Source organism: Neomonachus schauinslandi, chromosome 7 (genome assembly GCF_002201575.2).
Source record: "Neomonachus schauinslandi chromosome 7, ASM220157v2, whole genome shotgun sequence".
In the NCBI taxonomy this organism is placed as follows: domain Eukaryota; kingdom Metazoa; phylum Chordata; class Mammalia; order Carnivora; family Phocidae; genus Neomonachus; species Neomonachus schauinslandi.
Window position 1 is genome coordinate 53,597,354 of NC_058409.1, and position 17,349 is coordinate 53,614,702.

The 17,349-nt window shown below is 43.5% G+C and overlaps 1 pseudogene; it reads right to left on the reverse strand.

Annotated features, from left to right (window-relative positions):
- Positions 1 to 2,797: 2,797 nt before the first annotated feature.
- Positions 2,798 to 16,527, reverse strand: LOC110587487 (annotated as a pseudogene).
- Positions 16,528 to 17,349: the final 822 nt, after the last annotated feature.

The window sequence follows — 17,349 nt, forward strand, 5'->3', positions numbered from 1 at the left end:
GGGATTTTCTAGTATCTTTTATACTTTCTTCAAGCCCAGCTAGTATCTTTATAATTGTCATTCTGAACTCTAGTTCTGACATCTTACTAATGTCTGTATTGATTAGGTCCCTGGCAGTCAGTACTGCCTCTTGTTCTTTTTTTTGAGGAGTTTTTCTGTCCTGTCATTTTGTCCAGAGGAGAATAGATGAATGAGAGAACAAAATGCTAAAAGGGTAACAACAACCCCAGAAAAATATACACTAAACAAATCAGAAGAGACCCAAAACTGGGGGTGGGGGGAGGGGAAAGAAAGGGAAAAAAAGGAAAAGAATATAATTAGGCTGGTGAATAGAACAGAGTCACACACTAGATTTTGGGTGTATTTTGGTCTGTTAGAAAAATTGCCTCTCAAAATTTTAAAGAAAGAAAAACTTACATATATACAAAAATAAGGGTAAATACGATGAAGGGATGGAATATGACTGTAAAGATTAAAATTTAAAAAGATTTTTAAAAAGGAATTGATAAGAAGTTGTTGAAAAAAGAATGAAGGGCGCCTGGGTGGCTCAGTTGGTTAAGCGACTGCCTTCGGCTCAGGTCATGATCCTGGAGTCCCTAGATCGAGTCCCGCATCAGGCTCCGTGCTCAGCAGGGAGTCTGCTTCTCCCCCTGACCTTCCCCACTCTCATGGTCTCTCTATCTCAGGTAAATAAATAAAATCTTTAAAAAAAAAAAAATTTAAAAAAAAGAGAATGTGATCAGGCAGGAGACTAGGACATCATCATACACTAGATTTAGGGTATTATTTTGGTCTGTTAGAAGAAACTCTAACCCAAAATTTTAAAGAAAGAAAACATATGTATATATATACACAAAAAAGTAAGGTTAAATACAATGAAGGGATAGAAGATGACTGTAAAAAGGAAAATTAAAAAAGATTTTAAAAAAGGAATCGATAAGATGTTGGTTGAAAAGGGGAAAAAGAAAAATTGAAAAAAAAGAAAAAGAAAATTAAAAAATTTAACTTTGAAAGACTAAAGAATCATTGTAAAAAAGCCATGAATTCTATGTACATTATTTCCCTAGCACTGGAGTTCTGCCGTTATTGATCGGTAAACTTGGTCTTGGCTGGCTGTTCTCGCTGATCTTCTGGGGAGGGGCCTGTTGCCGTGGTTCCCAAATGTCTTTGCAGGAGGCGGAATTGCCCTGCCCTTGCCCGGTCCGGGCTAAGTAATCTGCTCGGGTTTGCTCTCCGGAGCTTTTGTTCCCTTCAAGCTTTCCCTATAGCTTTGGAGGCGGAGAGTGAAAATGGCGGCCTCCCAATCTCCGCCCGGAGGAGCTGAGAACTCGGGGCCCCGCTCCTCAGTGAGCCCCCAGAGAAAAGCAATCACTCACCTCTCCCCGGTCTCCAGCCACACTCTGTGCTCACCCGGCCTGTGACCGAGCGTTTCTATTTCTGTCACCCGACCCCGTGTGGAGTCTCCAAACCCAGCAGATCCCTGCGGTGCGCTCCCGCGCCGCTCCTCCCGGGGGAGGAAGGTGAGTCTCCCCGGATCTGCTGCTTGTTGGGTCCCTGCTGGAGGAGCAGTGGCCCGACTGTCCGGATCACGGTTTACGGCAACCCCGAGCTGAGAGCCCGCGCCTCGGCTCGTCTCTGCAGCCGGCTTCCCCGCTCCGATACCTGGGAGCTGTGTTGCACTCAGGCAGCCCCGTCTTTCTGTGACCCCGAGGATCCCGAGACCACACTGTCCCGGAGGGTTCCACCCCCCGCTTAGCCACCAGAGTGACGTCCCTCAGCGGAGCCGACTTCTAAAAGTTCCGATTTTGTGCTCCGCGGCTCTATCACTTGCCCATAGCCAGCTCCCTCCCCCGTGGTCTATCTACCGAAATATCGCCTCGGATTCACTTCTCCGCACGTCCTACCTTCCAGAAAGTGGTCACTTTTCTGTTCAGAGAGTTGCTGCTCTTCTTTTCTTTGACCTCCTGTTGAGTCTGTAGGTGTTCAGAATGGTTTGATCCCTATCTAGCTGAATTCCTGGGACCAGACGAAATTTAGGTCTCCTACCCCTCCGCCATCTTGCTCTGCCCTGGCTAGTGATTTTAACATGGTGAGTTTGTTATCACCAAATGGTGGATTTATATTCCTTTAAAGAAGATCAAACTTTTTTGGCAGGCAGTTTAAGTTACTTGTGGGTTTGAAGCCCGATCCATTTGAAGCCTGGTTTTTCAGCTCTTGTAGGGGAGTTGTAGAGTCCCCATTAGCCCAAAGCCAGTTTAACCCCACTTTTAAGGCATGGCCCTTCTGGGGTCTCTACTGAATGCCCCAGGTATTCAAGGTGATCTCTCCACCCTGCCTAGTGAGAACTTAAATGGTTTCGGGCCTACATGAGATCTGAAATTTATTTATGTCCTGCCTTCCTGTCAAGTATTCCTTTCTTTGAAGTTGTCATCCAGACTAGTGGGACTGCACCAGAGGCATAAACAGATCAGTGGAGGTCTGGGTAATTCCTGCCCTTTTTAAGTACTCTGCCCTGGAAAGTGTAGCCACCTCAATCTCTCTCAACTCCAATCTCTGTTTAAATTTCTCTTTCTGGGCCATGGTCTGGACATTTCCTCCAGGCAGAAAGCCTAGGTGGTAGTAAGGCTCACCTTATTTTCTCCCTTTTCTCAGTTTTGTGCTGAGAAGCCTGCAAAATTTTTTTTTTTATATTGTTTCCAGTTTTCTAGTTGTTTATGGTGGGAAGGTACTTCTGGATCATCTTATCAATGGGTGCACAAGTAACTACCCCACTCTTTTTTTTTTGTAGCACTAGGGTTTATTGAGCTGTGCCTTCATGCAGATGCTGGGGCTTGCCCATGGTGCTCTTTATGCATAAAGCCCAGATGTTCTGCCAGGTCCTCTTAAGCAATGACGCCAGGAAACTGACAGCCAAGTGGATGTTGTACACAAGCTCGTCCTTTGTCATCTTCACGGGGCCAACAGCCACTGCCAGACACAACACCTTCTTCATCTGGCCTTTGATTCTGGACTTCACTTCATCCACTTTGGCCACCATGTTCTCATTGTGGGTCAACAAGGAGGGGAACTTGCCAGCCTTCCTGAGGCCTGGGCCCAGGATTCATGGGATCTGCTTGATCAGAGATTCTGAAGCAAAAAAAGGCATCATACTTCTTTGCTAGCTTCTTGACTCATGTTTTATTCTTGTTGAACTCCTTCAGTGCCTCAGTATCCATGAGGGGAAATATCCACAGCGTCGGCCTCATCACAATGCTGCTGGTCCCCCCCAAAACACATATGGGGAATTTGGGGCAGGGAGTGGACTTAAGCCTCCTGGTGCCCAAGAAGGGTTTGTCCTTCTGAGGGCCTTAATTCTTCAAGCTGATGTGCAGCTCCACCATCTCCCAAGACTTTGGTGCACACGCTGGTTTCCATGCGGGACTTCCCGAGCTGCCTTCTACAGGGTGTCTGGGGAGACTGCTGCTCATGGTGCCATGCCACAATAAGCCGAAAAGAGAGTCAGTGCTCCAGGCTTACATTTGAACTTCCAGCACTGGATTACCAGATTGAGGGAGCCCCCACTATGAAACACAGACACTGGGGCGCCTGGGTGGCTCAGTTGGTTGGGCAACTGCCTTCGGCTCAGGTCATGATCCCGGAGTCCTGGGATCGAGTCCCACGTCGGGCTCCTGGCTCAGCGGGGAGCCTGCTTCTCCCTCTGACCCTCTCCCTTCTCATGCTGTTTCTCTCTCCCTCCCTCTCTGATAAATAAATAAAATCTTAAAAAAAAAAAAAAGAAACACAGACACTAAGACAAAAGGGGAAAAAGGACCAAGAAAACCCCAGATGATTCAGAGAGCAAAGTTTTTAAAAAAATTTTAATGAAAACCCTAAAAGGGACCCAAGAAGATACTGCATCACTGAAATCACAGAATGCCATGAATTTTTTTTAATGCAGGGAATAAAAAAGTTTTTGAAATTAAAAATATGCTAGAAGAAAGAAAAAATTCAGTATAAAGTATCAAAGATACAACTGAGGAAATTTTTCAGACAGTTGAACAAAAAGACAAGGAGATAGAAGGTACCAGAGAAGAGACAAATCCACCACAGGATTGATCAAGAGAGCCCAAATTTTCAATTCAAAGTATCTTTAGGAAAACAATATAGAAAAAAAGGAGGACAAGAAATTATGGAAAAAGAAAAGAAAACTTTCCGGGGCGCCTAAGTGGCTCAGTCATTAAGCATCTGCCTTTGGCTCAGGTCATGATCCCAGGGTCCTGGGATCGAGCCCCACATCGAGCTCCCTGCTCTGCAGGAAGCCTGCTTCTCCGTCTCCCACTCCCCCTGCTTGTGTTCCCTCTCTCGCTCTGTCTCTCTATGTCAAATAAATAAATAAAAATCTTTAAAAATTAAAAAAGAAAAGAAAAGAAAACTTCCCAGATAGGAGTGTGAGCCTCTAGATTGAAAAAGGCCACTGACAGCTCAGCTCAATGAATTAAAGATCCTCACCAGGTAAACCATGACCAAAACTCAGGACACCTGAACAAATGAGATGCTCTCAGAAGCACACAAAATGTCAAGGATTAGAAAGGCAGAGCGACACAGGAAATGAGAGGACAATAGGCTAGTGCCTACAACTTCTAAGAGGACATGATTGCCATCTGGAGATTCATACCCTGATGAACTACCAAGTGAATGTAAGGGTCTAATAGAAGTATTTTCAAACACTCACTGCAACAAAAATTAACCCTCCATTCATTCTCATGAAGCAGCAGAAGGATGTGCCCCGTCAATCACAATGACAACCCAGGGTCCAGAAAACGAGGCATCTCGAACAAGAGACCGTGGGAACCCCTTGGAAAATGCCGGAGGTGGGGAGCTCCAGGGTGATAGCTGTGCAGCCAGCTCTGAGGACAGTTAGTGTAGGCTGGAGGGGAACAATGGTAAGGGAATGTTCAGAGAAGGGGACAGGGGACCTGATTATTGACTTGATATGACTATTGTGAAGAGTTTTCACTTAGCGTGTTATTTAGAATTACGAAGGCAAATATGAAAAATGGAGAAGATTTGAAAATCTGGGTCGTGGGAACTGGAGATCAGGAGGCCTTGGGGAGTGACTGTTATTTTTTGTTTTAACCCTGTAGTTCTGTCTGATTGTTAAAACTCTTCATTTATGGGGCGCCTGGGTGGCTCAGTCGTTAAGCGTCTGCCTTCGGCTCAGGTCATGATCCCGGGGTCCTGGGATGGAGCCCCGCATCGGGCTCCCTGCTCGGCGGGAAGCCTGCGTCTCCCTCTCCCACTCCCCCTGCTTGTGTTCCCTCTCTCGCTGTGTCTCTCTCTGTCAAATAAATAAAATCTTTAAAAAAAAAAAACAAAAAGCTCTTCATTTATTACTTCAATAAATAAAAAAATACTAAAAGGGTAAGAGGCCTAGAAATAAAAGTACAGGGTAGGTGTGGCCGTCATATCCAGGAAAGCTAGACCCCTGGAAAACTGGAGTTCCTGGGGTGAATTTAGAAGGGACCTTACCAGAGGACCAATTTAGGGAGAAATGTAACTGTGAAGGCTGACTGGAAATTTCTGTTACCAAGTCTGCACGTTCTCTCAATAGAGAAACAGATTCAAGAAGTCTAATTACATTCAGAAGGTTGCTTGATAAAAAGGAAATCAAAGTGAAGGGAGTTATATAGTCCCCAGAAATATTTCTTTTCTTTTCTTTTTTTTTAAGATTTTACTTATTTATTTGTCAGAGAGGGAGAGAGAGAGCACAAGCAGGGGGAGCGGCAGAAGGAGAGAGAGAAGCAGACTCCCCACTGAGCAGGGAGCCCGATGTGGGGCTCAATCCCAGGACCCTGGGATCATGACCTGAGGTGAAAGCAGATGCTTAACTGACTGAGCCCCTAGTCTTTAGAAATATTTCATTCAAAAAAAAAATTTCATTCAGACCACGATCAAAATCGCCTGGTGAGTCACCTGCTCCTTTAAGAGCTATCAGAGATCAGCAAACTTTTTCTGTCAAGGTCTAGATATTCAACGTTTCCACTGTGCAGGCTGTCTCTGTCCCAACTGGTCAACTCAGCTGTTACAGCTGGTTATCCCCATTTTATCTGACCTGGTGTTAGCATGTTTTGCTTTTTCATCCAGTTTCTGTTTTTATTTCTGTTCCAAGAGAAATAACAGGATTTGCGCCAGTGGACTTTCTAGAACAAGTTGGATCATGGCTAAGATGTCAAGAAGAGTCTATTCATTTTGGTTTGTCATTAGGATTTCATTTCCTGAAAGGAGGTTTCATGAGATTCTCACTAACATGCAAGGACAATTTCAGGTTCATTCTGTGAACTTACAGATGTTCTTTAAAGAACCGCAGACATTTTCTTACCACGTGGCTATTGGACCAGCTCTGCCTTTTGTGTTTGTTTTCACCGCGGTTAAAAACCACAGCAATTACTCAATGCAAAGAACTGAAACAGCAAGAATTAATGTTTGGCTCTTGGAAATTGAACATTTTGCTTTTCCACTTGCTTGCAATCTATCTTATTTAGTCTGCTGAGAGCAAAAAGGCAAAATAAAGAATGTTTTCCAAGATCTGTTCAGAGGACAAGCAGCAATTGTAGATTCAGTCACAAAGCTCAGAATTTCAGTCATTCAGCACCTGCTTACTGGGCGTTTATGGGGGGCTTGGTGCATACAGAACAGAGCACCGAACAACACACCAAATTTGTGGTCGTGTATTATGTAGCCACAGGTGCCGATATTGGGATGCCTCAAGGACCCAGGCACTACACGTGGCCTCGGCTTCAAAGTGAGCCTTGCCTGGCCTAGGAAGTCACACTAACATCACTTCCATCATACGTCACAAGCTCACTCAGATTCTAGGAGAGGGGATATAGGCTCCATCTCTCAATTGTTGAATTTGTGACCATCTTCTAAAACTGCCTCAAGGAGTTGGCCATTTGGAGCAGGGAGTAGAATGGTCAAGATCTGTACTGTCCATTCTGGAAGCAGCTGGTCACATGGGGCTATTTAAATGGGAATTAGGGACACTTGGGTGGCTCAGTCAGTTAAGCGTCTGCCTTCGGCTCAGGTCATGATCCCCAGGTCCTGGGATCGAGCCCCAGGTCGAGCCCTGAGTCAGGGTCCCTGCTCATCAGGAAGCCTGCTTCTCCGTCTCCCACTCCCCCTGCTTGTGTTCCCTCTCTCGCTGTGTCTCTCTCTCTGTCAAATAAATAAATAAAATCTTTAAAAATAGATAAATAAGTGGAAACTAATCATGTTGCAAGCACTCCAGAGCTGCACGTGGCTAGGGGCTACCATGCTGGAGAACACAGCCAGCACTGTGGGAGGTTCTGCTGGACGTGCTGCCCTGGGTGGATGTAACTGGGCCAGTTCTCTGAGTTAGAACATACATGGACTTAGAAGTGGAATGGAAAAAAGCCCTGGCTTTACATACACTATATGCCACTTAACTGAATTTAAATAAAATTAAATTAAAAAAATAAAGTACACAATGAATATACTTTCCCTAATAAAATATTTGTCCTTCCTGAAAAGAAGGAAAGAGAGAAAGAAAGGGAAAGAAAGAAAACGTGGCTCTAAGGACAGGTTCTTTGGCTGCTTTTTGCTGTTGTGTGCCTAGTGTCTAGTGCATAATAGGCCCTCACAATTTTTTTGTGGAACGAAAGGATGTATATATAGGGAAGGCTTAAGTATACCACGTGCCAAGGTAGAGAAAAAGGGCCTCAGATGAGAGTGGAGTAGACCAGGGTCAGATCACACAGGGCCTTTCTTTCTTAAGGAGTTTATATTTTATTTTAAGTAAAATAGAACTCGCATAATATGTTGTTTCATATTTTGCTTATTTATGAGAGGCCTAAAAAGAAATAAATTTATTGTGGCTAGTGGGCTTATTTGTTAGTAAAAAAGGCAGTAGACAGAAATCTAGAAATAACAAAGGCCTAACCAAATTAGAAATCTATTTATCTCTGTTTATATAAATGTAGGCTCCTATGGCAACTCCAGAATAATCAGGAACCCAGGCTCTTGATTGGGCCTTCTACTTTATTATCCAAGATGTCTACTTTGGTCCAGTTTTTTTTAATCTGCTTTCTAGACAAGAGAAAGAGAGAGAGGGCGAGCTGCTGGCCCTCATATCCAGGATGATGATCTCACTTCCTCTAGGTCTTTTTTTTTTTTTTTAAAGATTTGATTCGTTTATTTGAGAGAATGGGAGAGATAGAGAGAGCGTATGAGCGAAGGGAGGGGCAGAGGGAGAGGAAGCAGATTCCCTGCTGAGCCCAGCACTGGGTTTGATCCCAGGACCCTGAAATCATGACCTGAGCCGAAGGGAGATGCTTAACCGACTGAGCCACCCAGGCACCACTTACCTCTAGCTTCTTAACTTAATTATATCTGCAAAAACCCTTCCTCCAAATAAGGTCATATTCACAGTTATGGGTGGAGGTCTTGTACGTCTGCTCAATTTAAGGACACTTCTCAGAAAGTTGCGCAAAAAACTTCCACTATATCCCTTTGGCCAGTTCTTGATCATATGACCACATCTACCTTGCAAGGGAGGCTAGGATACATAATCTTTATCCTGGGAAATATGTCTTCAGCTAGGAAGGAGAGTTCTATTACTCCAGAAGCCAAGGCAAGACATGAGGGGCAGCAACTATCAGTCTCTGGCAGAGCTGTGTGCACAGGTGTGTTTCCACTAGACCATGAGCTCCTGGAGAAGGAGTGAGTCTAATTCATCCCCAATCCCCAGCACAAAGCATGGTGCTTAACATGCAGTAACTCAGCATTGATTGTGTGCTGAATTGCATGCTTCTCCATTTCAAGGTTCTTAAATTCCAATCCCTTTCTCAGAAAGATTTATTTCTTAGAAGCACATTCCCTGCACACCCCCTCCTCCCCGCCCCCCGGGCCCTGCTTGCTGAAGAATGAGGGGACTTTTCTCCCATCTTCACCCTGAGAATCTGATGGGGCTCCTGGAGATAAACACAAGTGCAGGGTCCTCCTGGAATTCCTCCACTCTTAAGCTCGTCCCCACTGAGTCCCCAGCAATGTGCCACTTAGAGTTGAAGTAATTCCTCTGGTACTGGCTCTATCCGTGGACTATGCTCCTGGGAGGTTGGTGAGGCTTTGTATTTGCCTTCTCTCCAAGGTTTGGGGGGACAGTTCGCCTCATGACATCTGTTCTCTGAGGCATCCAAAAAAGAGTTGTTGATTTTCAGTTTGTTTAGCTCTCTTCTTACTGAGATGGTTCAAAAGAGGATGGATTGGTAGGGGGACAACAAGAAAGAGAGAAAAGGTGAGGGGCAGGGAGGAGAGGCAGGAAACACAGGAAATAAGGACACTCATGAGCCAGGAGCTCCACCTTCCCGCAGTCACCCCACATCTTCCACCAGCCGGATATGCACTCAACTGGCCCCCCAATTCCAACTGCCGCCGCCACACGGGCCATTTTCAACTCTGATTGGTTAGTAGAATCCCCTGCGGAGCTATTATAGTGCCCTGCACCTAGGTCTCCCCTAATTAGAAACACGTTAGGGGCTTCTAAAGTGTCATTGGTGCTGAGAACCCGTGATCTAGAGTCTTGCTCCTCAGGGGATGGTCCACGGACAGGCAGCATTGGCATGGCTTGGGAGCTTGGCAGAGAGGCAGCATCTCAGACCCGACCCCAGACCTACCCAATCGGAATTTGCAGTTTAACAAGATCCACCGGTGATTTCTATGCACATTAAAGTTCGAGAAACTCTGATGAGATGACCCTCCTCTAACCCCCACGATGGCTATCCTCATGAAGCAGACGGCTCCCTAAGACGTGCTATGTGAGCCAGGTGTCCTGCCCGGCACATGGTGTCAGCGGAGAAGTCTGATTCGGCCGCATAGATAGCAAGCCTGCTGTCATTCCCTAAGCGTAATGTGTTTGAAATAGAGAGAATTCGATCTTCCAACAGGGAAAGGGGCTTGGGCCCTTTAGTCTGAAACATCGATACAGGGTTCATTAACTTTAACATCCACAAGAGTAAAAACCACTCTGGTTGGATTAATTGAATAGGTTATAACTGAAGAATTGGGGTTAACTTGGAGGTTAGGGTTGGAAACAGGCGTAAGAGACTTCAGTGGAAAAGCAGATTCAAGCATGAGACCAAGAGAATGACATTGAGAGGAAGGAAGCCAGGGGAGGAAGACGAAGGTCAAGTCAGCTGGGGGGGTGGGGAGCACAACAGGGAGGGCTGGTGGCCTCCAACAGAGCGACTAACAGAGGAAAGGCAACAGTGGCCCCAAGTACCCATTCCCCCCATGCCCCACAGATGCGTTCCTCAACCATGGCTTCCTGTTTACTTCTGTAAGCTCTGGTTGCCTCCTTCCCTACAACATCTCAGTACTGTGTGGAATAAAATAACCGTGGGCATGTGTCCAGCCCTTTGCTGCTCACTGGAACTGGTGCATAAAGACGGGTAGTGTGAACTGGCTAAGGGCTTGGCCTTTGGAACCACAAAGCCTCAATTCCAAACTCCGCTCTACACTTACTCACTGGGGACCTTGGACAAGTCAGTTGACTTCCTTGGGGTTGTCATCATCTACAAAATAAAGATGATAAGGGCAACCACTCATAACGGTAAATGCAGAAGGATTTGAAGCAAAGACTACCATGCTTGGCACAGTGATATACACATACACACACATACATATGGTATATCATTTGATATATTTTTAATATATATATTTATGTGTATTTAATATATTTAATACATAATATATATTAAATAATAATCCGAGAAGGAACCGAGACCTGATTCTTTTGGCTTTTTTTGTCGGAAGATTGTTCACCATTCTTTGTGACCTGTCTAGGTTCCTTTGAGAGTGCTAAATGAGAGTAATAACACTTAAAAAGTTATTTTATTTTATTATTATTTTGAGAAGATTTATTAATTTATTTTAGAGAGAGAGTGTGTGTGTGTGAGTGAGGGGAGCGGCAGAGGGAGAGTGAGAAAGAATCCTCAAGCCAACTCCATGCTGAGTGTGGAGCCCGTGAGGATCTCAATCCCAGGAGCCCAAGATCATGACCTGAGCTGAAATCAAGAGTCAGCTGCTTAACAGACGGAGCCACCCAGGCGCCCCTTAAAAAGTTATTTTAAACAAATTAATGTGCAGAACTTATTTGGATCCTGATTTATTTATTTATTTTTAAGATTTTATTTATTTATTTGACACAGAGAGAGAGAGAGCACAAACAGGGGGAGCAGCAGGCAGAGGGAGAAGCAGGCCTCCCGCGGAGCAGGGAGCCCGATGCGGGGCTCGATCCCAGGACCCTGGGATCACGACCTGAGCCGAAGGCGGACGCTTAACGACTGAGCCGCCCAGGCACCACCTTCGATCCTGATTTAAACAAATGGTGGCTACAAAGATATATGTGATACAATTGGGAAATTTTGAAAATGGACTCATTGTTACATATTAAGGAATTGTTAATTTTGTTAGGTGTGGTTATGTTAAAAAAAAAAAGATCTTGACACTTAGATTCATCTTAAAGCATTAGGTAAGATCATCTAATATTGCCAACATTTGACTTCTTTTGACCTATAAAAACAGCAGTTGCATATGGCTCAAATATGGACAAAACAGGTATGTCTCTGGCACTTCCCTGCTCACCAGGACCCTCGCGAGCATAAAGCACAGGTAGACTGCAGGGGCTAAGTGAAGTAATATGATTCTGGGATTTTCTTTTAAAATATTTCTGGGGAAAACAGGGTGGAGAGAGGCCCGTATCCTTGGGTTTTTGTTATGAGAGAGAAACAAGAGTTTCTGTCTCTTTCTTTCTTTTTCTTTTTAAAAAATGGGCCAGCCTCTTTGCTTTCTTTTCAGGAACAAGTAGTTATCCCCTGGCAGGGGTTTGGAAAGTCCCAGGGACCCTGATTAGCCTAATTTAGGCAGTGTTTCCACTCCGTAGACCAATCACTGTGGCTGTGGCTGTGAGGCCCTGTGCCTACCCCGTCTGTAGCCAGGAGGAGTGTTTTCTGGACTTGGGAGGGAGAAGGGCTCAGCAGACCCAAGTGATAGCCATCCTTCTAAGGCCTTTGGTTGTACTAGCTATTAGATTATAAACCATCTTGGCTTACAGATTATGTCTTTTTCCTTCGTGGTTGCTTAGTTGGCTTTTCCCCCAGCTTTTATGTTAAAGTTTATAGAGCTGGCTGCAAACTTTGTTGCAAAAAAGTAGCAGTTTCCCTTTCTTACCCCATTTCCCTTCTTCAGTGGCAACTAGTTTCAACTCTCTGAACTGGCTCTTTCGGTTTTATTTCCACCTAGCGAAATGGCATTTTTATATTGCTATACTTGATTTTTCAGTTTTAGGCATAATGTGTTGATTCCTACCACGGGAGGTAATATCTTTCACACACACACCCCCCCCCTACACTCCCCACCCCACACATTCATCCTTTCTATCCCCCAAACTCACAATAAGTTCTATCAGTATCATGTTGACTGGATCAGGATTTAAAAGTCACACGTTAAATGTTAAGTGGTGAACATTACAGGATTACGACCATGTCAACAGTTTCCAGCTGAGCCACAGCTGCACAAGCTTTTGCTCTCCTTTGGGCTCATCATTTTTCCCCATAGACATTCAGTCCCTAATTCTGCCGTGGTCTATTCTGCCTCTAAACAAATACATTCAGATTTATGAGGCATTCTATATCTTCATCATCCCAAAGAAATATCTGAAGCTTGCTGACCTACTCCAATGTGAACTGGACGCCACTTCCCTTCCTTCCATGTTGGACTCCCTACTTCCTATGGAGGTGGCCTTCCCAACAACCATTGGCGAAACCACCTGTAAAACTGGATCAATAATTATCCTGAATAAAAAAGAATTAGTAGCTGTTAAGAGTAAATTGAATCATGGACGATAATTATTGCAATGAAACTTACCTGTTCCGTTTTGCTGTTTAAAACAATGGGAAATGTAGGAGCTAGTTTCCCTTAGGCAGATACATTTTGCTGAGTTTTCTAGATTCTCCCCCCCCCCTTTTTTTTTTTTGAGCATCCACCCATGGTTGAAGTAGAAACTTAGAAACATTTAAAGATGACATATAACTCTGTATCTATTTTGCATTAGCATTCCTGTAGCAGCTTGAAACAGTGAGGTTAGAATGATATGGCTCTCTGTTTCAATATTTTAAATTTTTTTAGGGCTGTCACACTGAAATGTTCGTGAAAAATTCCATCTGGGTACTCTGCCTCACCAGCATACATCTTGAAGAGAATTAACACCCAGGTCTGAATTTGAGACTTCACTGCACCAATTTCAGGTTAACTAGACCCCCAAAATTCATTTTTTTACTTACATTTTATAAAATGGTTCCTAATAAGGCAGGAGTGTGGTTGAAAACAATTTGGGGAGGACTTATAGTTAGGGAAATATATCAGCTTCAGTCGTTATTAAATATATATAGATAACCACCTCTTTAACAATGTAGAGAGAGCATGTAAACTATTTCTGAACTTCTGATCACAGCTTTTTAGGATCTGGAGGTATGTGTGCTTATTGTAGTATTTGGTGCTTTCTAAATGCTAACTTGGCCAAATGTTTCTAATGTAAAGAAACAGTTTCAGGAAAGATATCCTAATAGTGGTTCTCAAAGTGTGGTCTAGAACAGCATGAGCAAATTCACCTCTCCTGTCACTGCTCCACTTAATGAAAAAGTGAACAAGGGAGAAAGGAAACAATTTGTGTCTTAACACACCCTTTTAGTGATTCTGCTGCAGACTAAGGTTTGAAAACCATCGTCCTAGGAAAACACTGTAAGTTAGTAACAGAGAACCAAGGTAACAGTAGCTTAAAGTATGTATCAGGTTTTTTTTATCCGTAAAAGAAGCCGAAGTAGGTGGTCTTGGATGGTTCAAATGTTATATTTTCATTCTTTCCTTGCCATAGAAATTGTATCCCCATGTTTTTAAAATGGCAGCTGAGGGATGCCTGGGTGGCTCAGTCGCTAAGCGTCTGCCTTCGGCTCAGGTCATGATCCCAGGGTCCTGGGATCGAGCCCCGCATCGGGCTCCCTGCTCGGCAGGAAGCCTGCTTCTCCCTCTCCCACTCCCCTGCTTGTGTTCCCTCTCTTGCTGTGTCTCTCTCTCTGTAAAATAAATAAAATCTTAAAAAAAAATAAAATGGCAGCTGAAATTACAGCTACTATAAACACATTCTAAACAGTAGGAAAAAGCAAGGCAGGTGTAGGGAAGGTGAACCAAGTAAGCCGTCTTTTAACTGTATTCTCAGATGCCCCACGCAATGACTTCTGCTTTTTCTTATTTGCAATCCCTAGTGAAAGGGAGGCTGGGAAATAACAGTTGGTCATATTATTGCTCAGAATAAAAATACACAGAGGCCAGGGAGAATGGGTATTAGAAGGAACCAGCAGCCTTTAGAGCCTTCCTGGAATAGAGTTAAACACCAAAAGTAAGGCTTTTAGAATATGAGCACTTCATTAACCATACATTAAAACACCTTCTTTGATCTGTTAGAGGAATGGCTGCATTCTTGCGTAAGACAAAGGTTTTTGCTCACTTTGAGAATCAGAATAGTCATTTATCAGAATAAGTATATACAGTTTATTTCACATAGGTTGAGGCCATGTTTGATATACACCAACCAAATGTCCTATGCAATTCTCTGACAGGGTGATATGTCAAAGAATATGTAACATATGAAAAGTGATCAGTTAAAAAAAAATCCATTCTCTTCAGAATTGTAATTCCTTTTTCAGAAAGCAACTCAAGGAAAGGAGAAGCTATATGTATAAAGCTGTTCACAGCACTGTTTTATATGATAGCAAAGAAAAAAAAGTTAAGTAGTTTACAATCCAAATGCCCTATAACAAAGGAAAGGCTGAATGAATTATGGTATGACCATTAGATAGCCATAAAGATCATGCAGGAACATGGGAAAGTGATTGCAAATATATTGGCGGTGGGCAGAGAGATAAAAAGTGTGTATGTATGTGGGTAAGATTAGAAGAGTATTCAGAGTGGAGAAAGGGGAACCCTCTTACACTGTTGATGGGAATGCAAGCTGGTGCAGCCACTCTGGAAAACAGTATGGAGGTTCCTTAAAAAGTTGAAAATAGAGCTACCCTATGACCCAGCAATTGCACTACTGGGTATTTACCCCAAAGATACAAATGTAGTGATCCGAAGGGGTACGTGCACCCTGATGTTTATAGCAGCAATGGCCACAAGCCAAACTATGGAAAGAGCCAGATGAATGGACAAAGAAGACGTGGTATATATATATATACAATGGAATATCACACAGCCATCAAAAAATGAAATCTTGCCATTTGCAATGATGTGGATGGAACTAGAGGGTATTATGCTAAGCAAAATAAGTCAATCAGAGAAAAACAATTATCATATGATTTCACTCATATGTGGAATTTAAGAAACAAAACAGGAGCATGGGGGAAGGGAGGGAAACATAAAACAAGATGAAATCAGAGAGGGAGACAAACCATAAGAGACTCCTAACTCTAGGAAACAAACTGAGGGCTGCTGGAGGGGAGATGGGTGGGGGGAGGGGGTAACTGGGTGATGGGCATTAAGGAGGGCATGTGATGTAATGAGCACTGGGTGTTATATAAGACTGATGAGGGGCGCCTGGGTGGCTCAGTCGTTAAGCATCTGCCTTCTGCTCAGGTCATGATCCCAGAGTCCTGGGATCGAGCCCCACATCGGGCTCTCTGCTCAGCGGGGAGCCTGCTTCTCCCTCTCCCACTCCCCCTGCTTATGTTCCCTCTCTCGCTGTGTCTCTCTCTGTCAAATAAATAAATAAAATCTTTAAAAAATAAAAAAATAAAAATAAAATAAAAAGACTGATGAAACACTGAAGTCTACTTCTGAAACTAATAATACACTACATGTTAATTAATTGAATTTAAATAAATTAAAAAAACATTCAGAGAACTATAATGGTTTTGTCAGGGTGTTAGAATTATGAATATAAATGATTCCTGTTTACATATCTTTTATTCTATAACAATGACAACAAAAAAAGTAAAATAAATTCACCAAAGTCACAGACCATATTTTTCCCTCAGATTCTCTTCTGGCTGTTTGTCTTCTCCATGATTCAATCCCAGATGCTCCCAGGAAGGACTCTGCTGCTCTATGTGAAGGCCACACCTGAGGCCAGGTGAATAGTCAACATACCCATGTGTGTTGATACACTGACCATTTGTCTTTGAAGCAAAGCTCAAGCTGTTTGTTATGCATCTTCCCAGGAATATCTTTCCAAAAGTGGGAATAAATTTGCAATCATCTGTTCTCTCTGCCAGGGTTTCCCCATAATCAGTTTCATGAAATGAGAAACCACTTGTCCTAGTTCATATGTAGATTTGTAGATCCCAAAGGGAATAAAAAATATATAGAACTGATCACCTAGGAATCAAGCCTATGGGTCTTCAATATGATGATAAATACCCCACCCGCAACTGCTACCAAAAGTCCAAATCCTTCCATGAGAGTACTGTGGATTTGCATCGTTGTCCAGTTTGGCAAGAGCAAGAATTAATCATAGGTTAAGAGTAGATGTTAATTTTTATTATGTCGAAGATTCCCAAAATGGCCTTATTCCTTGAGGTGGATTGTGATTTGTGAGTGTGACCTGCATACTCCTTGCCAGCTTGGGACGTTGGTGACTTATGGCTTTACACAGGATGACAGAAGAACACTGGTCAGGGGCATTTTCCGAGTGTGTGGGAGGCATAGAGATCAGCCATATGAAATAGTCCTTAGCTTAGCAGAGCTAGGAAAGGTGGTGATATTCAGAACAGAGGGGAAGTTCACCAGGAATCAGCCACCAACCAAACCTAAGGGCCCAGGGGGCTCACCCCAAGGCAGGGGTCCTGGTGTGGAGAGAAGAGGCTTGATTCTCCAGGGACCGAGGGACCTGACATGAAGAGCTCGGTCTCCCCTACCTATAACGTCCACAAAGTAATCCAGCACACAGGAATACTTGTTTAGATAATTCATCTTAGACGAGAAGTCAATCTGGGGGAGAATGAAGACAGATCCTGAGAGATTCCTTCAAATTAAACAATTCAATTTCAAGTGCCCATATTTTGTGTATTATACACACATGAATTCTTTAACTCTGAAGTGAAATCAACTGTGCTCTTCAAATACTGGGCAAGTGTCATAAATGGAAAGAGTCTTTGTGGGGAACTGGTACCAGGAGAGAAAGGAAACATCACAAATTCCAGAGGTTTGGTTTTCGGAGCATATTTTACTTTACAATCCAAGAGAATTAACATCTGCTAGCAGCATAATACCAAAATGCAACATCAGTCTATTTAAAACTCC